The sequence below is a fragment of the Symphalangus syndactylus genome, chromosome 15 (genome assembly GCF_028878055.3).
Source record: "Symphalangus syndactylus isolate Jambi chromosome 15, NHGRI_mSymSyn1-v2.1_pri, whole genome shotgun sequence".
Taxonomy (NCBI): Eukaryota; Metazoa; Chordata; class Mammalia; order Primates; family Hylobatidae; genus Symphalangus; species Symphalangus syndactylus.
In genome coordinates this window covers 50,324,232-50,343,153 of record NC_072437.2, presented here as the reverse complement: position 1 = coordinate 50,343,153, position 18,922 = coordinate 50,324,232, and the positions used below count along the sequence as shown (strand labels likewise).

Here is an 18,922-nt window from a genome sequence, read left to right as displayed (position 1 = left end):
AAGGACAGTCTTATAGCCAATCTCAGACATCTAGATACACAGATAAAATATTCCTGTAAAATATTACGACTTAAACCTGAACAGTAAAATAGAATTATTTAATATGTACAGGTATGTTTTGCATATATATTATATATATAATATATATATTTTCATATGTACTTTTTCCTTGTCCAAACAGAAATACTCTTTTAAAAAATAAGGATTATAAAATCATTTCAGATAAACAAGCACATTATTCTGTTGAGTGTCAATATAAACTCATGCCTTGTCCATTTATTGTCTGATTTATTCGATGTTTTCCAATTGATGTGTTCTTCCCTATGGAGACGATATACATAATAGGCAAATACTAGGATTCCAAAGCTTGTAAGTCTTACAGCTTTCTATAAATATTGGAGTGCAAAGAGCAGAAGCTTCCACTTAAGATGTCTTTACCCACAAGAAGTTATACTGGAGCATGGTCTTATAGAACCCTGCTTTCCTCCAAGACACCAACACAAAATATTCCATTACAAACTTTATAATGGATAAATATCTTAATGGATGTGATCACTGACCTGGAGGAATATTGAGTACAAGTCAAATCTGGTTTCGAGTTCTAAAATTAATAAACATTTATTATAAATATTATTTTATAATATCTACAGCATTTAGGTAAGGCCACTGTGTTCCGCTTTGCAAAACTCGGCTTGCCTTCGTTTTTCTGGATTGCATTACAAGACCCAGATGCTGAGTTGAGAAAATTTTCTTTCCAGCAATAGCATCTGGCTCTTTGGCAGCCTGTGTTTGCCCTTGTGTTGGCTGCATAACAGTTGTCTTCAGGCTGTGAAATGGTTAGGATGCTGATGTGATATCTTATTCACTTGGATGCTATTCTTTTTAGCTTTCTTATGTTATCCCCACCTGAAACATTTTTCAAACTTACAATCTTTTATAAGCAAAATTTGTTGGGAAGCATGATTGATATGTGATATAACATTCCATATCAAAATTTTGAAATTATTTTTGTCTACATAAGATGTGCCAGCCAGATGAGACAAATCTCACATTTTTCCTCTTGTAGTTTAAGAAAATAAAATATTTTTGCCTTGTTCCTTATTTCTCTCTCTATATAAACATATATAACTTTGACCCTTCATAATTTTTCTTTGTTAAATTATAACAATACTAATTATAATAATGTTGTTAATAATAATACTTAAAACTACTGCTACTACTATTACAGAATGTTTCTATCCTACATAAAATTTTTAAATTTAATGTCACTTAGTCTTCACAAGATTTTACCATGTCTAACACATTCTTCATTTACGAAACAAATTTGTAAGATTTGTAGTATCTAATCAAGAGGCTATTCAGGAAGAAAGGTCATTATCAAAGGGAGCATAGTAGAAATTGGTTCTATAGCAGGGACTTTACATTTTTTTCAGTATGTCAGTGACACCAGTCAGAGTTTAATACCAGCTTCCCTTCCTCACCTTATTTCCATCTCTCCCATGTGCCTTCAGATCTAGTCTCATGGGAGCAATCATGCCTGATCTGTGCAGCTGCCATTCCAATAAGTAGTGCGCCCCTCCTCACTCTCACTCTGTTTGCATTCTTCCATTAAATAAAAGCCAACTTACACCTCAACTTCCAATAAAGAACAGGGATTTCTGGAAATGAAGAGGTATGGAAAACGTCTCCTCTACAGGTCTAAAATGGGACATTGACAGTTCTACAACCAGATATTCACTGAGCATTTATTTTATGCCAAGCATTCCTTGGAGAACTTTGCATGTATTAATTTATTCCATCCTCACAAAATCCTATGGCATAGACATTATTAAGAGGCCTGTTTTATCAGTGAGTAAACTGAGATATAGCATAGTTATGTCCCTTCCAATGAAATGCAACAGTGAACCTTAGAGACAGATATTAACCAAGTCACCAGGCATCTGCAGCCTGCTCTGTTAACATCTGCACCATGTGACTCCTCATTCATTCTTTGGTTCCCCAGAAGTACCTAAAATCTTGGCTATAGAGGATGGTAAAAGTTTCTTTTAGCAACTCTGATTACCTGTAGTTCGGAGAAAATTTCTGGATCTTATTCTAGATACCCTACATTTTTAAACATCACAGTTTCCCTAATAGTGTCTTTTGAATATTTTTAGATTATAGAGAATATACCAAATAGAATTTGTATTATTTTTCTTTCCTTCTCTCTGAGTCGATCTATTTATAGATGCAAACGGGTACATGTGTGTATATATATGTGCATATATAGACATATGTATGCATATATAGACATATATCTATAAACATACATGTATTCATATACACACACATATAGAGGAGAGAATTCTGCTTCTTCTTTGGCACATGTTCTGAATGACTTTTGTTTGTCAACATAATCAACATCATTATTCTTTCCTAAATATTTCCTTCTCAAGATACAACTTTTTTACATTAAATAAAGTTAACTTTTAATGGCCTTGTGGTGTAGAGGAGCTACAACATGTGTCCTTATTACCAGAAATGACTATTTTCAAGAGGTGACCAAACACTGCAGAGAGAAAAGTTTCCCTGTGACACCTGCAAAATATCTAAATTATGTATGAAACAATGTTGCAGAGCTGTTAAATATTATTTATGTCATTGTACTCCAGATAGAAAATTATTTTACCACACCACTTATTTTATTTTCCTAAAAAATTTGCAAAATTAACATTGCCTTTTGAAATATTAAAATAACTGAGTATTTTTTTCTGGGCTAGACTGTGCTGAATAATTGCCTCAGATATCCACTTAATTTTGAATAGCTTTCACGGCCTTACTTTCATGAGCTGTCTTAAATCTCAAAGAAGTGAATACCAATGACAACTGGCAAAACATATTTACAGCACTTGACACAAAGTTAATACCTTCAATTTACAAAGAGCCTATACAAATTTAAAATGAAAGAATGATCGAATCAATAAAAAAAAAATCCAAGGATAGGAACTTGCAGTTCACAAAAAAAAGATAAATAGCCCATAATTTTATGAAAAACTACTTATATTTATATGGTATGTGTATGTACAATTTATAAATATTTGTGTATTCTATTCATTACGCTGTTATTAGGAATAGCAAAGCAAAACAATGGAAATACCTACAGTGTCTACGGAGAGATGCTTAGATGCTTATCTAAATAACTTATGGCACTGTATATAATGGAATAGTCTGTAAACATTGGAAACACTGAGGATTGAAATATGAAAAAAACCTCCTTAAGTGTTAAGTAAAAATGCAAAGATCTATGCAGTATCTATATTGTGCTCACTTTTGTGTTATAAAGAACTTAGATGACAACATATACCTATACATGCATACACATAGTAGAGTAACCATTCTTTATAAGGAAACACAATACTGCAGTTTGTGATATAAGCTGAGATCCCATTATATAATATCTTTCCTGAAAATATTGCAAAAGAATCAGATATATTAAAAAAGAAAGAGCTTTGAATATTATTGGAAGCCAAAAACCTTTGGCTTTTCCAACGTGAAGCTTATGTTTTAACTAATTTGTGTTCACTTGGCATTAAAAATAAAAAGATAGCAGTACAAAGGAATATCTGATATCCAAATCTAGGCAAGAAATATCTAAGTTAGGACACAAGCAAAATTAGTCATCAACTAGCTAAAAGCTTTGAGTAATAAGCAATGTCTCTGGGACTCAGTTTATTTACTTTTTCACTGTAAATGAGGCTGAATAAACTGATCAGCAAGTTCTCCATTGTAATCACTGTGGGCTGGTTTAGGAAAGCTAAAGTTCACCTGTAAGAGAGATTTGTCCCAGCCTTCAGTGTGAGTGTGATGTAGATGGGCAGAGATGAGCTAAGAGAGCAATCTCAGTACAAGAAAGAATTTGACACAAGTTCAGAATCTGTAAGTTAAAGGGTGTACTTTATAAATAGAAGTTGGTACTTATAAAAGAAGCTTTAGAGGGACAAATTAGAACATTGAAATGAAGGTAAAGAGCATCTGTACTCCTGCTTGACCTTTGAATTATAATATTATAAAACTTTCCAGATAAAAGAAACCTTATGAAAAGTGTCTGTGTCCCTTCCCCAGTTTTTAATGTTTTTTTTCTTGTAAATTTGTTTAAGTTCCTTATAGATGCTGGATATCAGACCTTTGTCAGATGCATACTTTGCAAAATTAGATTGTCTTTTCACGCTCTTGATAGCTTCCTTTGCTGTGCAGAAGTTCTTTGGTTTAATTAGCTCCCATTTGTCAATTTTTGCTTTTGTTGCAATGGCTTTTGGTGTCTTTACCATGAAATCTTTGCCTATTCCTATGTCCAAAATGGTATTGCCTGTGTTGTCATCCAGGGTTTTTTATAGTTTTTAGTTTTAGACTGAAATCACTAGTCAATCTTGAGTTAATGTTTGTATATGGTGTAAGGAAGGGGTTCAGTTTCAATCTTCTGCATATAGCTAGCCATTTCTGCCAGCAGCATTTATTGAATAAGGAATCCTTTCCCTATTACTTGTTTTTGTCAGGTTTGTCAAAGACAATTTTCAAAAGAAGACATACATGAGGCCCAAAAGTATATGCAAAAAAGCTTAATATCACTGATCATTAGAGAAATGCTAATCAAAACCACAAAGAGATACCATCTCACACCAGTCAGAATGGCTATTAGTAAAAAGTCAAAAAACAACAGATGCTGGTGAGATTGTGGGGAAAAACGTATGGTTTTACACTGTTGGTGGGAGTGTAAATTAGTTCAACCATTGTGGAAGACAATGTGGTGATTCCTCAAAGACCTAAAATCGGAAATGCCATTACTGGGTATATACCCAAAGGCATACAAATTGTTCCACCATAAAAAAACACATAAACGGGTATGTTAATTGCAGCACTAGTCACAACAGCAAAGACATGGACTCAACCTAAATGTTCATCAATGGTAGACTAGGTGAATAAAATGTGGTACACTGGCATACTATGCACCCATTAAAAGGAATGAGATCATGTCCTTTGCAGAAACATGGATGGAGCTGGAGGCCATTATCCTTAGCAAACTGACACAGGAACAGAAAACCAAGTATCACATGTTCTCACTTTTATACATGGGAGCTAAATGATGAGAACACACGGACAAACAGAAGGGACAACACACACTGGGCCCTGTTGGAGGATGGAGGGTGGGAGGACGGAGAGGATCAGGAAAAATAACTAATGGGTACTAGGCTTAATACATGGATAATGAAATAGTCTCTACAACAAACCCCCATGACACAAGTTTACCTATATAACAAAGCTGCACATGTACCCCTGAACTTAAAATAAAAGCTAAAAAAAGGATATAGCAATAAACAAATTCCAACAAATAAAAGCAATAATAAGTTTCAACAAATAAAAAAATAAACCTTATGCAGCCCACCATGCCTGAGCCCCCCACCCCCGCAGTGGGCTCCTGCTCATCCTGAGCCTCCCCAATGGGCGCTGCCCCCTGCTCCGCAGCTCCTGGTCCCATCGACCGCCCAAGGTCTGAGGAGTGCAGGTGCATGGCACGGGACTGGCAGGCAGCTCCGCCCGCAGCCCTGGTGTGGGATCCACTAGGTGAAGCCAGCTGGGCTCCTGAGTCGGGTGGGGACTTGGAGAACTTTTATGTCTAGCCAGAGAATTGTACATGCATCAATCATCACTCTGTGTCTAGCTCGGGGTTCGTGGATGCACAAATCAGCACTCTGTATCTAGCTAATCTGGTCGGGACTTGGAGAACTTTTATGTCTAGCTAAAGGATTTTAAATACACTAATCAGCACTCTGTGTCTAGCTCAGGGTTTGTAAATGCACCAATCAGTGCTCTGTGTCTAGTTCATCTAGTGGGGACTTGGAGAACTTTTATGTTTAGCTAAAGGATTGTAAATGCACCGATCAGTGCTCTGTGTCTAGCTCAAGGTTTGTAAATGCATCAATCAGTGCTCTGTGTCTAGCTAATCTAGTGGGGATTTGGAGAACTTTTGTGTCTAGCTAGAGGATTGTAAATGCACCAATCAGCACTCTGTGTCTAGCTCAAAGTTTGTAAACGCACCAATCAGCACCCTGTCAAAACGGACCAATCAGCTCTCTGTAAAATGGGCCAATCAGCCCTCTGTAAAATGGACCAATGAGCTTTCTGTAAAATGGGCCAATCAGCAGGATGTGGGTGGGGTCAAACAAGGAAATAAAAGCAGGCTGTCCGAACAAGCAGCTGCAACCTGCTAGGTGGAAGGTTTGCTCTTTTGCTCTTGACAATACATCTTGCTGCTTTTCACTCTTCGGGTCACGCTGCCTGAGCTGTAACACTCACCAAGAAGATCTGCAGGTTCACTCCTGAAGCCAGCAAACCATGAACCCACTAGGAGGAATGAACAACTCAAGACACACCACCTTTAAGAGTTGTAACAGTCACCGTGAAGGTCTGCAGCTTAACTCCTGAAGTCGGTGAGACCATGAACCCACCAGAAGGAAGACACTCCGGACACATCTGAAAGAACAAACTCAGGACACACCGTCTTTAAGAACTGTAACACTCACCACGAGGGTCTGCGGCTTCATTCTTGAAGTCAGCGAGACCAAGAACCCACCAATTCTGGACACACTTAGAGATGATTGAATTCAATCTTTCATTAAGGAACAACAGATAAAGTTTAAGTGTACATATTTATTATACTGTGAATAATTTGTATCTAAGAATTTATTCAGTGCTATATCTCTAGCCCATCTTTAGGTATAATGTTTGTACAAAGAGGCCACTGATTGAGTGGTTGTTGAATTAAATCCTTCATGAAACAACTATGTATTGCCTACTGTGTGCCTGGTACTGTTATAAAATCTGGAGATCATCCAATAAGCCAAGCAGACAAATTACATGCCTCATGGAATTTATATTTTAAGAAGGAAAATAAGAAAATGACTATAAATTCGTGCAAGATTTCTAGGAAGGGCTTGGATAAAAAGCAGGATAAGGGGAAAAAAGCACGTTCTTGTGGGTGGACATTATTTTACATTAAGTGGTCAAAAAAGCCTAACTCATAAGGTTTCATTAGATTAATGAAATGAATGAAGTGATGGAGGCAACAGAGAAAATATCTGCAGTAAGAATGACCCATTCAGAGGAAACTGCAAAAGCTGAGGCTGGAGTGTGTTTGGCACGTTCAAGGGCCAGCAAGAAAGCTACTGTGAATGGAGCCAAGTGAATGGGAAAGACAAAAGTTGAAGATGAGTTCACAGATTTACTCAGGCCCAGATCATGTAGAACCTGGTGGGCTGCTGGAAAAAATTTGGATTTTGAATTAATTCTCTAAGGTCATACAAGTAACTAATGGAATAACTCCAAACCAGCACTCTTGATTTTTTTCTGAACAGTTATTATTTAAAATAACTAGCAAGCTTTATCCAAGAAGATACAAATTATGTCACCTACTATGTTATTCATTTTGCCCTAAATACTAGAAACGGGAACAAACTTAGTGTTTAATAACAACAATTGGCTTATTTCTCTTGGTTAACATATGCATTGCTGATTCCTTTACATGGGTTTGATTTTTCTATGCTTTTCTTAACAGATAGATACTTTTTATTATTTGAGTCACTTGATTCATTTTGGAAACGGTGTGGTGTAAACAAGTTAATCCTTCAGGAGAAATAACACTAGCAAACAAAGGAAACAAATGTCAGGAATTGTCTTTAAAGTAACATTTCACTTGTGTGATCTTAAAAGTTTCCTATCAATGTGTCTATTTAAGTGGATGTCACATCACAGTCAAATGGAGATTTTTTTTACAACATTGTGATTTACAGAGCATCTACTGATCATGCCTAGAGGAATTCAGGCATGATCAGTACCTTTGTTAGGTTGATGACAGGACAACTCGACCAACATGGTAACCACTTCCTTACATGGCCCAGATACAGGAAGAGGATGAGTAGCAAAAAAACTCCATTTTATTAAAATTGAAGTCAGATTTTAGAAAAATAGGCTTAGGTTAAATAATCTTTTTTTCCCCTACTAAAGCCTAAAGAATTCGCCATAATTGTAAACTTGATGCCAAGAACAAGACTTGCCTTTGCAGTTTTCACCGCTATCATCATCTATTCTGTAAGAGTTTCTGCTAGAATATTAATATACCATTCTTCCTTCTCAGGGGCCAAATTAAAAAAAGCTGTTTTGTAAGGAAAAAAAAATCAAAGAAAGAAAGAATAATGTGATGAAAAGAACGTTTTACAAATATTTGTTTCTTGAATGATTTTGGAAATGTTGCTTATAACATTTGCTTATAATATGCTCAGGTTTCAGCTCCCCTCCCTTCTCTCAGGAATAAAGGATTTCCACTACGCATTTCTTTCCTGGGCCCCTACCAGTCCTTTCCTAGGAAGAATCACAGGTTTAGGCTTGTCCCCCGGAATGACTTAATTTCTTATCTCCCATTTTCCTAAACCAAGAATTGCTTCAAAGAAGCATAAGTGAATCTCCTGGGTGTAACATTAACATTTTGGGCTCTATTAAAATGTTTAAAAAATTAATACAACATAAAAAATCATAATGCAAATTTTGATCTTCTGGGAAGAAAGACAAAGAACAATGCAAAAATGATGTCTACGTTTTAAGTCAACAGAGTATACATGTTTTCCTAGAAGCTCTATAGTTTCATGGCCAGTTTAGTAATCATGCAAAGTACTTAGTTAGAAGGAATGATTATTATATCATCATAAGCATGTTAATAATACAAAGAGCAAATTACAGCAATCTCTGTAATTATATGTACAGTCCCTATTAAAAATTTACATGCCTTCATCTGATTATGCTCAGGATAGAAACGACTTTCACGCTACCAAAGGAAAAATGCATTTCAAGCTAAAATTAGTCTAACCAAATTAAATAGAAATACTTAGAATATCCCATGGCCTACAAGCTATATTTCATATTAAACATGCTTCACCATTTAGGTACACAATAAGAGAAATGATTCAGCTGCTGGGAGAGAAACAGATGGTGAAAGGTACCTGCTGACCAACAGGAGCAGCAGGGTGGAATCAGGGTGGGTCAGCTCATCTGGAAAGGATGCTTGCAATTGTCATTACACACATCAATTGTTTCTGATACTACTGTATGTCATGCAGTGCCCAGGGGCCGTATGGCTTTCCTTGAAACATTTAACATAAAACTGCTGAAATATAATTTTGGCCTCATATTCTGAAGCTAGTTGCTAAGTCCTCACAATAAGAAATTAATGTTGCCAGCATTATATTATTTTAATTAAGCATCCTTCTCTTCTGTAAAGATACAGGAGCCTTGTATGATATATTTCCAATTTGTCTGCTAATTTACAAAACCAGAATGATACTGTATTATTGTTATAAAGTTAATCAAGACTTTAATGGGACAGTTATGTTACTATCAAGGATTTTTTATTTTTTATTTTCTTACTGTAATGCATGTGTTCAATGATCTGATTATTCAGTATGACAATGATCTCACTAATTACAAAGTTATTACTGTATCTCTAATGGGAAGAAATTCCAGTTTCCTAAGTTGCAGATTTATATATGGAAATCTAATTTCCAGGGAAAATTAGCAAACAAAAATATATTTAAAAACCCATTAAATATTAGTTTCGATTATATATTTATATCAATACACCATTTTGTTTCCAGTCTTTTTGTCACATAGTGTAAATTTTGTTTTGAAAATATAATTATTTCAAGTGATATATACAATTATAACTGTAAAAAGGAGACACCTATAAAATGTAACAATTGGCATTGAAATGCTGTAGCTAAAAATACATAAAACATCTAAGAGATAACATGGAAATGTGTTGTGTCTCTGTTTCAGCAAAAATATATATTTTAAATTTCTGTTAAAAGAAAAGAAGTTGACAAGCTTCATATTTTAGTTTTTAAATTTTACTTTCCACATATTTCAGATTTTAGAAATTGGCAAAATCTATCAATGGAGATTTTAATAGATAAAAATAAATAAAACATAAGTAAAGTAGAAAGGGAATGGGAAATAACCCACATTCATTTACAGAAAAATCCGTACCGATTTAGTTTTTGTTTCATTTTAATGTTTGTTACTTTTCATTCTCCTCTTGTCATTAAACTTAGAATATAATTCCCAAAAGTACAGGGGTTTTCTCGGTTTTATTTATAGGCTGGTATTTGGAAGACACACAATAAATATTTTTCGAATATTAGGTTTTTTTTTTTTTCTTAAGATAGGGTCTCGTTATGTTGCCCAGGCTGGAGGACAGTACAACCTTGAACTCCTGGTCTCAAAGGATCCTCCTTCCTCAGTCTCCTGAGCAACTGAGACTACATAATCTAATGTTGTCAACATTTCTGTATTTTCATATACATGTCCCCAGTTTAAAACAAATTGTTTTTACTTGTCATCTATTATTTTAAAACACTAATTTATTATTAAACAAAAAAGTAATACCAAAAATTAAAAATATAATTAATTTACCAATTATCTTTTTTCGTGAACATACTACTAAATCTGCTATAATGAATTGTTGGATGGAGAAATATACAAAACATAAAACTGGGCACTATGTTTGTTTGTAGTGTTAGTCTGGACCCATTGCTTTGGAAAGTAATTAATTCTATAGTACACAACCAATTTCTGGGTCTGTATTACACAACCGTTTTCTGGCTGGTTTCCCAATTCTCCCAGAAATGGTCTCCATTTGATTTATTGCAGAGCCTACCTTTAAACAGTGCATCAGCACATCATTTTGTCTTTTCTTAACAAAGGCATAATATTTATCACTTTTTAAAAAATTAGGCATCAATTATTATACCCCTGCATGGTACTACTCCTGTGGTGTTATACATAAATCTCAAATTATTAAGTAATTCAAATAACTGAGAAATAATTCTATGAAAATGATCGTTTTGGTGAATTATCGTCATTAGCTTTATGGCTGTGTCGTATCTTCCTTACTATTATTTGTTGTTGATCTACTTTTGTTTCACGGGCTTACATGGTCAGGTAAGACGTCTGTTAACAATATCCTAATTCTGTCCATTTATTTGTACATTTTTATATTGATATTTGTGTATTTTTATGCTATGTTATTTGCACAAATGTAATTAAGCCAGTTTTAATCACCATTAAGAATTATATACCTGGGCTTTAAAAAGCTTCTGTTCCTGTTATTGTTTTCCAATTCACTTTTAGTTTTAGTTTCTTTATGGCCTTAATATTAATGTAAGAGTACAAAGCACTCATTGACTATTCACAAAAATTGATTAGATAATAATATATCAATGCACAAACCTAGAAATCATAATAAATATTAGAAGAAAATAAAACCCCTGCTACTCGGAAACTGAACAAAAAAGTAACAGCCTTCTTAGATGAAAAAAAAGATATCAATGCCTAAATAAATGAATATTTTAAAAATCACAGTAATAAATTTTATGTGAATACATTAGATATAAACCAAACAATGCTCAGAGGAAAAAATCACTATAATTTATTAGAAGCTATAAAAAATTAACACAATTGATTAGATTCACAAAGGCTTTGATCTTTAACACTTAACCTCCAATTTAAATTATAGATAATGCAATACTTAAGTATAAAAAGTAAAGACCATGGGTTATTGTGACGTTTTGGTAATAACGTTTGATAATATTTTAAATGCATTTCATTGTCATTCATCTATCAAATGAATTTCATAGGTGACAATATATAATATATATTAGTGTTCTGTGTCACATGAGTACTTGCATACTGCTGACAGTTTAATACTTAGTCACATGTACAGGCATTATCACAGTTTTTAGAAAATAATTCAAAATGCTCATAACTTTTAATCTAATAATTCTACTTATTGAAATTGCATATATAGGCAATTTATCATCAATTTTTCTTAAATATTAAAAAATTAAATCCACATATTTCAAAACCCATAATAAAGTCTAGTAGTTATACAAACACTAATTGTAATAAAACTATCCAATGTGTTATTTATGAAATAATGTTGAATGCAGAACTTAGAAAACATTTATAATAACATTATAATGTAAACTGTCAGTACCTGTAATAATTTTATAAAAATATATTAATTTAGACCAAGAGGAAAGTGCTATAGGAGAATGATCATGAAAGTAAAAGAGAGGTACAGTTTTAATTTTTAAGGTTTTCCATGTTATTATAGTACTATTTTGTATGAATATGAATACATTGCTTTAAAAAAAAGTACTGTCATTAGCATTTTCCAGAGAAACAGAATGAGAAGCAGAATAGGATGTTTATATATACGTATAGGCAGGGATTTATAAGAAGAAATTGGCTTTCATGATTATGGAATCTAGCAAGTCCAAAATCTACAGGGTGGGCCAGCAAGCTGGAGACCCAGAAGAACCAATGTTTCAGGTAAGTCCAAAGGCTGTTCAGCAAAAGCCTATATTGCAGATGAAGTCCAAATACTATCTGCTCGAAAATTTTCTCTTGCTTGCGGGAAGCCTGTCATTTTTGTTCTATGTAGACCTTCAACTGCTGTACAAGGCCCACAATACAATGGAGAGAAATCTGTTTTACTCAAAGTCCACTGATTTAAAGTTTAATCTCATTCAAAATGAAGCAGCTACGTTTTCTGGGGTAAATATCCAGGGTTCGTTGTCTCGCACCAAGAAAATTTGGAAGATGGATACACACGAGGAGTTGCGAAGCAGAGGTTTAATAGGCAGAGAAAGAGAAAGGAGAACAACTCTCTCTTTAGTGAGAGACAGGGGCTTCTGGAAGGGAAAGATGGGCCTCCTGTGGAGTTTGCCAGATTTTATAGGCAGGCTTGAGGAGGCAGTGTGTCTGATTTAGATAGGGCTCACAGATTGGTTTGATCAGGTGTGCCATTTACATAGCCTGCATGGAGGGCTGGCCACCCCACCCAATGTTATTATGCAAATGGGCCCTCCACTTGACCAGCACCATCTTATCTGCTCCTTACTGTACACATGGCTGGCAAGAAGAGAAGATGGAGCCGCCATTTTGAACATGCCTAGTCCCCAGTAGTATTCCTCTGCTGGCATCTGTATCTGTGGCTCGATTTTACAGGCTGCTCCTTGTTAGAAAGGAAAATGATTTGGGGCTGCTTTTCATTAAAAGGAAAACCTTACCAAGGACTTCATACCCTCACTATCTGTCTAAGTCATTTCTTTTTAACTCCTATATCAAAAATACCCTCATAGAAATACCAAAAATAATTTTTGACCAAATATATGGGAAACCCATGGTCTAGGCAAGCTGACATATAAAATTAATCATCACAGATACTATCTTACCTCGAAGAGAAAATATTTCTCTATGACTTGAATAATGAAACTTGCCTGGAGTGGGCACTCTGGAAGGTCAAGGCTGAGAAGGGAAACAGAACTATGAGAGCGTGTCAAGCAGAGATCACAGGATGGCAAGGAATTATATGGAAAATATGAATTTTTAGATATAGCTTGAAAAATTATAATATTAGTATAAATATTTGTCAAAATCCTAGACTGTGTTGAAATACAAGGTAGGTTTTGATAGAGGAAGAGGATAGATGGTCAGAAGCACGTATTGGGGTTGGTACAGCATGGCACACTGCTTTGAAGAGTAGAAATTCAGGAAGAATATAGTCACGGGGGAACCGGAGACAACAATGGCTCTGAGGAAATTTAGAGCAGATTCAAGAGTAAATTGTCACTACTGATGTCATGAGCTACTCACCTGAACCTTGCTTTTTTAAGAAAGAATTGGCTCAAGAGTTTGAGACGTGACTTCATCAACATGTGATGGTTATGTGAGCAATTTTGAAAAGTCAGAAGATGTTGAATTGAATAACTATCATATAATAAGTGATGATTCTCATGGACCATTGATGTACAGAAGTTTCTGTATTATTGCTTTGAAAAATGAAGGAAGTAACTGAGTCATAAATCAATGAGATGGTGATCCACCCGATTTTTGATGTTTGAACTGTGATTAAATTCAATGAAGTTGTATTAGTCCGTTCTCATGCTGCTATGAAGAAAAACCCAAGGCTGGATAATTTAAAACTTATTTTGACCTCTGCAACAATTGTTTCCTTTTATCCACTTCTTACCACTATTTTTTTTCTTTAGAAATTTGATTCCCCGCAGTTACTCATCTAGAGATTGTCACAAGTGCCATTTTCTTTCTGTTTTTGTCATTTTCATAGACAACACTGATACTGTGCTATTTTCCCAAAGATGTTATTTTAATGGACATTACACTGGTGAATTTGGCAACAACAACACAAACAGCAGAGTTGGGAGAAATGTAGCTGTTTGTATTGAATCTTTTGGCAGAGATACAGGCCTTAGATTTACTATCCCCCACTGCCTCATCTGACTTGTTTTTATTGTTTTTACAAAGGAAGATGCTTTTGCTGTCCATAGGCCAAACTTTAACTTGCCGTAACCCTTATCCCAAAGGTCTTTATGCTTGAGTTTATCCTGATCCTTGATGCTACTGCAAATACTTTAATAAAATCATAATAAAATGGATCTTAAAATACAAGTCACACACTGCAAATGTTTCCCTTTTCTTGTTCCTGCTTCAATCTGTGCTTTAGGAATGTTTTCAGTGCCAAATCCGGTGCCTTTGGAGTGGGTCCCCAAAGATTTCTGAACTTTCTATTCTAGCTCTTTGAATAAATGAGACGGTTAGAATTGGCAGGATTTAGTCCTCATCTTCGAAGCCTCAGGGAGTGAGAGTACTAGTCTTTTCCTGGTGTTAGCTTTGAAGTTCTTGTTTATTTTTTGTTTAAATAGTGAAGGTTTGGAATTGGAAGATGTATGTTTGATGCCTTATACTACAATTTTCTCAATATATAATATAAAAAATCTTGATTTTAAAATATCTTTTTTCTCACATGTAAGGAGAAAATATTTCTTGTTTAGTTGTTGTGATGACTAAATAGCATATTAGAGGTGTAAATATTTTGAAAGCTACAAAGAAGACCGGTTTAAGAGCATGTGAAGTGCTACCAATATCAATTCCACTATAATTTATAGATAATTGAAGCACATATAAAATAAGCTTAGTTTTCTTGAACAAAGAGTAGTCTTTAAATAATATACTTAAAATTAATTAACTTAATAGTCACCTAGTTTCTCTTTGTATGTTTGTTATCATTTCTTAAAAATCCAAAGGAAACATAGTCTTTAAAAAATCTCTGGTTCATTTCTGTTATTTCAAAGAGTTTTATGGGAAATATTGTATATATTTGAGAAGAATGAACCATAGTCACACGTGGGTGATTGTACCTCCTAACACAGAAGAGCTGTTCAATAAGCTAGATTTATGTCTATAGCATATTTCCAGAAAGGGAGGGGAAAAATATTTGATTTATTTGTATGTTATTTTTGTGTATATTGAAAGAAAAAACATGGCAAATCATAAAACACTTATTGATAAGCAATTTCTCATTCTGAGGGAGAATCAGAAATATGTGACCAATAATTTTAATATTTGATATTCATTTATTTATCAATTTAGCAGCTATTTCATGTTAATTCCAAAATGAAATTGAAGTGACTTATCAGCTTCCAAAAATATCTCATATTGCTGGAATATATGCATAACATTTTTATATATTATCTCATTTATTGCAATTTAGTCATTGTGCATTGAATTTTCAAGATAATAAAATAAAGATTCAGTGACTCAATTCATTAGACACTATATAATTGGTTAATAAAGAAGTAGGAAAGGAAAGTCAGGTCTCTTGATGCAAAATGTGTTATCCATCACATAACATCACACACAGACACTTCAGAGACAAGAATTACCATGCTATCCTTTCAGTATTTGTATTGTTGGTTTAGTCAGTAGTAAATCAGAAATGAAAGGTGCAAAGCTCAATCTCTGAGAAGGATGATTTTAAAGAAAAAAAAAATGTTTGTTATGAAGCATCTTAATAATTAGTAAAAATCAAAATTAACCTTTTGGAGATAGAAAATTAAAAGTATGAGCCATAGAGTCATCTCTGAAAATATCAAAGACAAATTGACTCTTGTTCTCAAATCCTCTAATCCAATATGGTCCGCACCAAAACATCATGAAAGCAGGAAATGTTTTATTCTATCTCTCTAAGAGCCTAACATATTTCTTTATATCTAGTAGAAGACAGATGTATTAGTCAGGGTTCTCCAGAGAAAAAGCACCAATAAGAGATAGACAGATGATAGATATATTACAGGGATTGGCCCACCCCATTGCAGAGGCCAAGATGTCCCACCACCTACCATCTACAAGCTGGAGAACCAGACAAGCTGGTGGCATGATTTAGTCTGAGTCTGAATGCCCCAAAATAGGAGTGCTAATATTGGATGCAGTAGCAGATAGATGTCCCAGCTGAAATAGAGAGTAAATTCACCCTTACCCTGCCTTTTTGCTCTATTTGGACCCACAGTGGATTGGAAGATACCTACCAACATTAGTCAGGGCAGATCTTCTTTACTCAGTCTACTGAATCAAATGCTAATCTCTTCCAGAAATATCCTCACAGATGCACCCAGAAATAATGTTTTGTCAGATATCTGAGCATCCCTTAGACTAGTCTAGTTGACACATAAAACTGGCCATCATACAGATCAATGCATTTCTGAAACTAAATTCAAACACAGCCAAATCTCACTGACCCAGCCTTATTCTTGACTCAGAATTAACTTTTCTGAAGCATTCAGACATATAAAAATGCTTCAAAAATCATGTTAAAATACTACATATACAAATATCTCCATTATATATACAGCCTTAAATTTTGCAATTTATCATAATATTAAAGCAAATTACAAGAAAACAGGGACATTTCTTTATTCTGAAAAACAAACAAAAGACATTGAACTCCAAGACAAATTATTATAGAGTTAAATAAAATGCAAATGGTTAATTACATTTATAAATATAAGTACTCTGAATCTCAGCATTATAATTCACAAGTCTTAAAAGTATTAAACCTTTAGTGCAAAATAAATAATGCTGTAATGTATCTTAGAAAATTTTAAGAATGCAGCAGATCGCAATAAATATCTCTTTGGCTTCTTTCACTTCAGCTCTAAGCTAGATGTTAAGGAAAATGTGTAATTTTAGAACTTGTATAAGGTCAATAAGAAGAAATTATAAAAATGTAGAGAATGCATCATTGTTAGCACAAAACAAAAACTAACTTCAAGAGATTATACAAAGAAAAGTCAATTGTCTTTGGCAGATGTGGATTTTGGAAAAGCCATCCAGGAAGAGAGGACATTGAGCTAGATTCTGCTGGACAAATATGGCAGTGCATAACAGTCATGGAGGAGGAAATTTCCGAAGGGGAACATTATATGATAAGCTAAAGAGTTTGGAAATGCAGATATATTTATGCTGCTCTATACTGCAGGGCCTGTATTTTGTATGAGACATAGAAGAGTTCAAAACAAAATAATTTTTCTGTGGTATATTAAGGGTCTTGGATTTTATTCTCAAGACGGTAAGAAATTTATAGTAATATTTCAACAATAAAAATTATATTGTTAGATTTGCATTTCAGAAAGAAAACTGGCAGAAACAGGATATTTGTTTGCCAAATATGGTGAAGCTGTCAGGGTCTCTGTCAATATGGGTCACTTTAACTGAATAGAGTTTTGCCCATTCCATGCGTTGGACTTTATGTAATCAGGAATCAAACATATTGTATTAAACCACTGAGATTTGGAAATGTATCTCTTACAATAGCTAGCACTACTTCTCTATGTAAAGACATTAGTACCTTAAAACTGGGTGGGACTGCAACAGAGATCCGAATACATGACATTGGTATGATTAGTAAAAAAACAAAAACTTGTGTAAGAATTGTTTCGCTTGTGAACAATACAAAGGAATGACAGAGTTCAGATTTGTGCAGCTTTGCTGGATTAGAAAACAAAAAGTATTCTTTGAGAATCCAAATGATAAAAAAATAAAATTGAGTAAGATTTTTACGAGAAAAAGACCGTGGCCGAAAAGTTCTGATTAAGGATTTAGCCTTTCCAATCAAGTCTATTATTTCAGATAGCCTAAGGCTAACACCATTAAGTTGAGACAGAGGCATGGGAGTAAGGAAACAAATAATCAGGTTGGAAAATTACGTCTGGGAAACAACTCTGGATGTGTTTTCTGGGATTTGAAACTTGCTGGAAGTAGATAGATTAGAACCCAGTAAGTACTTGAGAAAAGTGTATTATCAATGAAACTATAAACTCACACTAACACATTTTGACTCTTTGATCTCAAACTTGCACTGGCAAGAAGCTATCTAAAATAATGACTAAAACACTGTACAGTTCTCAGAGGAATGCCTCTCAACATGCATTTCAGTCATGGCCACACTGGGTAATAGACATGAAATAACATACTGGCTTGAGAAAAAACAGTAGATAAAAGAATTCTTCCCACAAAGTAAAATCAGGATGCAATCAAAGCCTTCCCCTGTCTTCAGGGTAGGGGATTTAGTGATATCCACCAAAAAGAATTTCAAGATTATTGAGCACCATGACTTTAGTATCTCCCATTTTAGTCTTTCCAAATGAAGAGTGTGTGTGTGTGTGTGTGTGCGTGTGCATGCGTCTGCGTGTGTGTTGAGTGGTGGCAAGAACAAAGATACTTCATTTTTAGTTCCTGGAATTATTGACATCACATACCAAAAACCAAATTAAACACTGTGCATCATGTAGATATTGTGGACTTTGAGCTAGGTGCTGTGATTACAAGGGACTTTGAGCCATCTCTCTTATAAAGGAAGTTGAATGTGTTCCATGTATGGAAAGAGGAGAACATTAAAATTTTTTTAGCATGAAGCGTGGGCTATGTTGCTCATTAAAGCATTTCCATCCTCGTACACAGCTATACAATATGTTCTTGCCTT

General features: G+C 34.4%; 1 long non-coding RNA gene across 4 annotated transcripts in view; it reads left to right on the top strand.

Annotated features, from left to right (window-relative positions):
* LOC129463824 (uncharacterized) overlaps positions 1 to 18,922 on the top strand; it is a 175,122-nt gene that overhangs the window by 69,760 nt on the left and 86,440 nt on the right. The window lies entirely within an intron of this gene.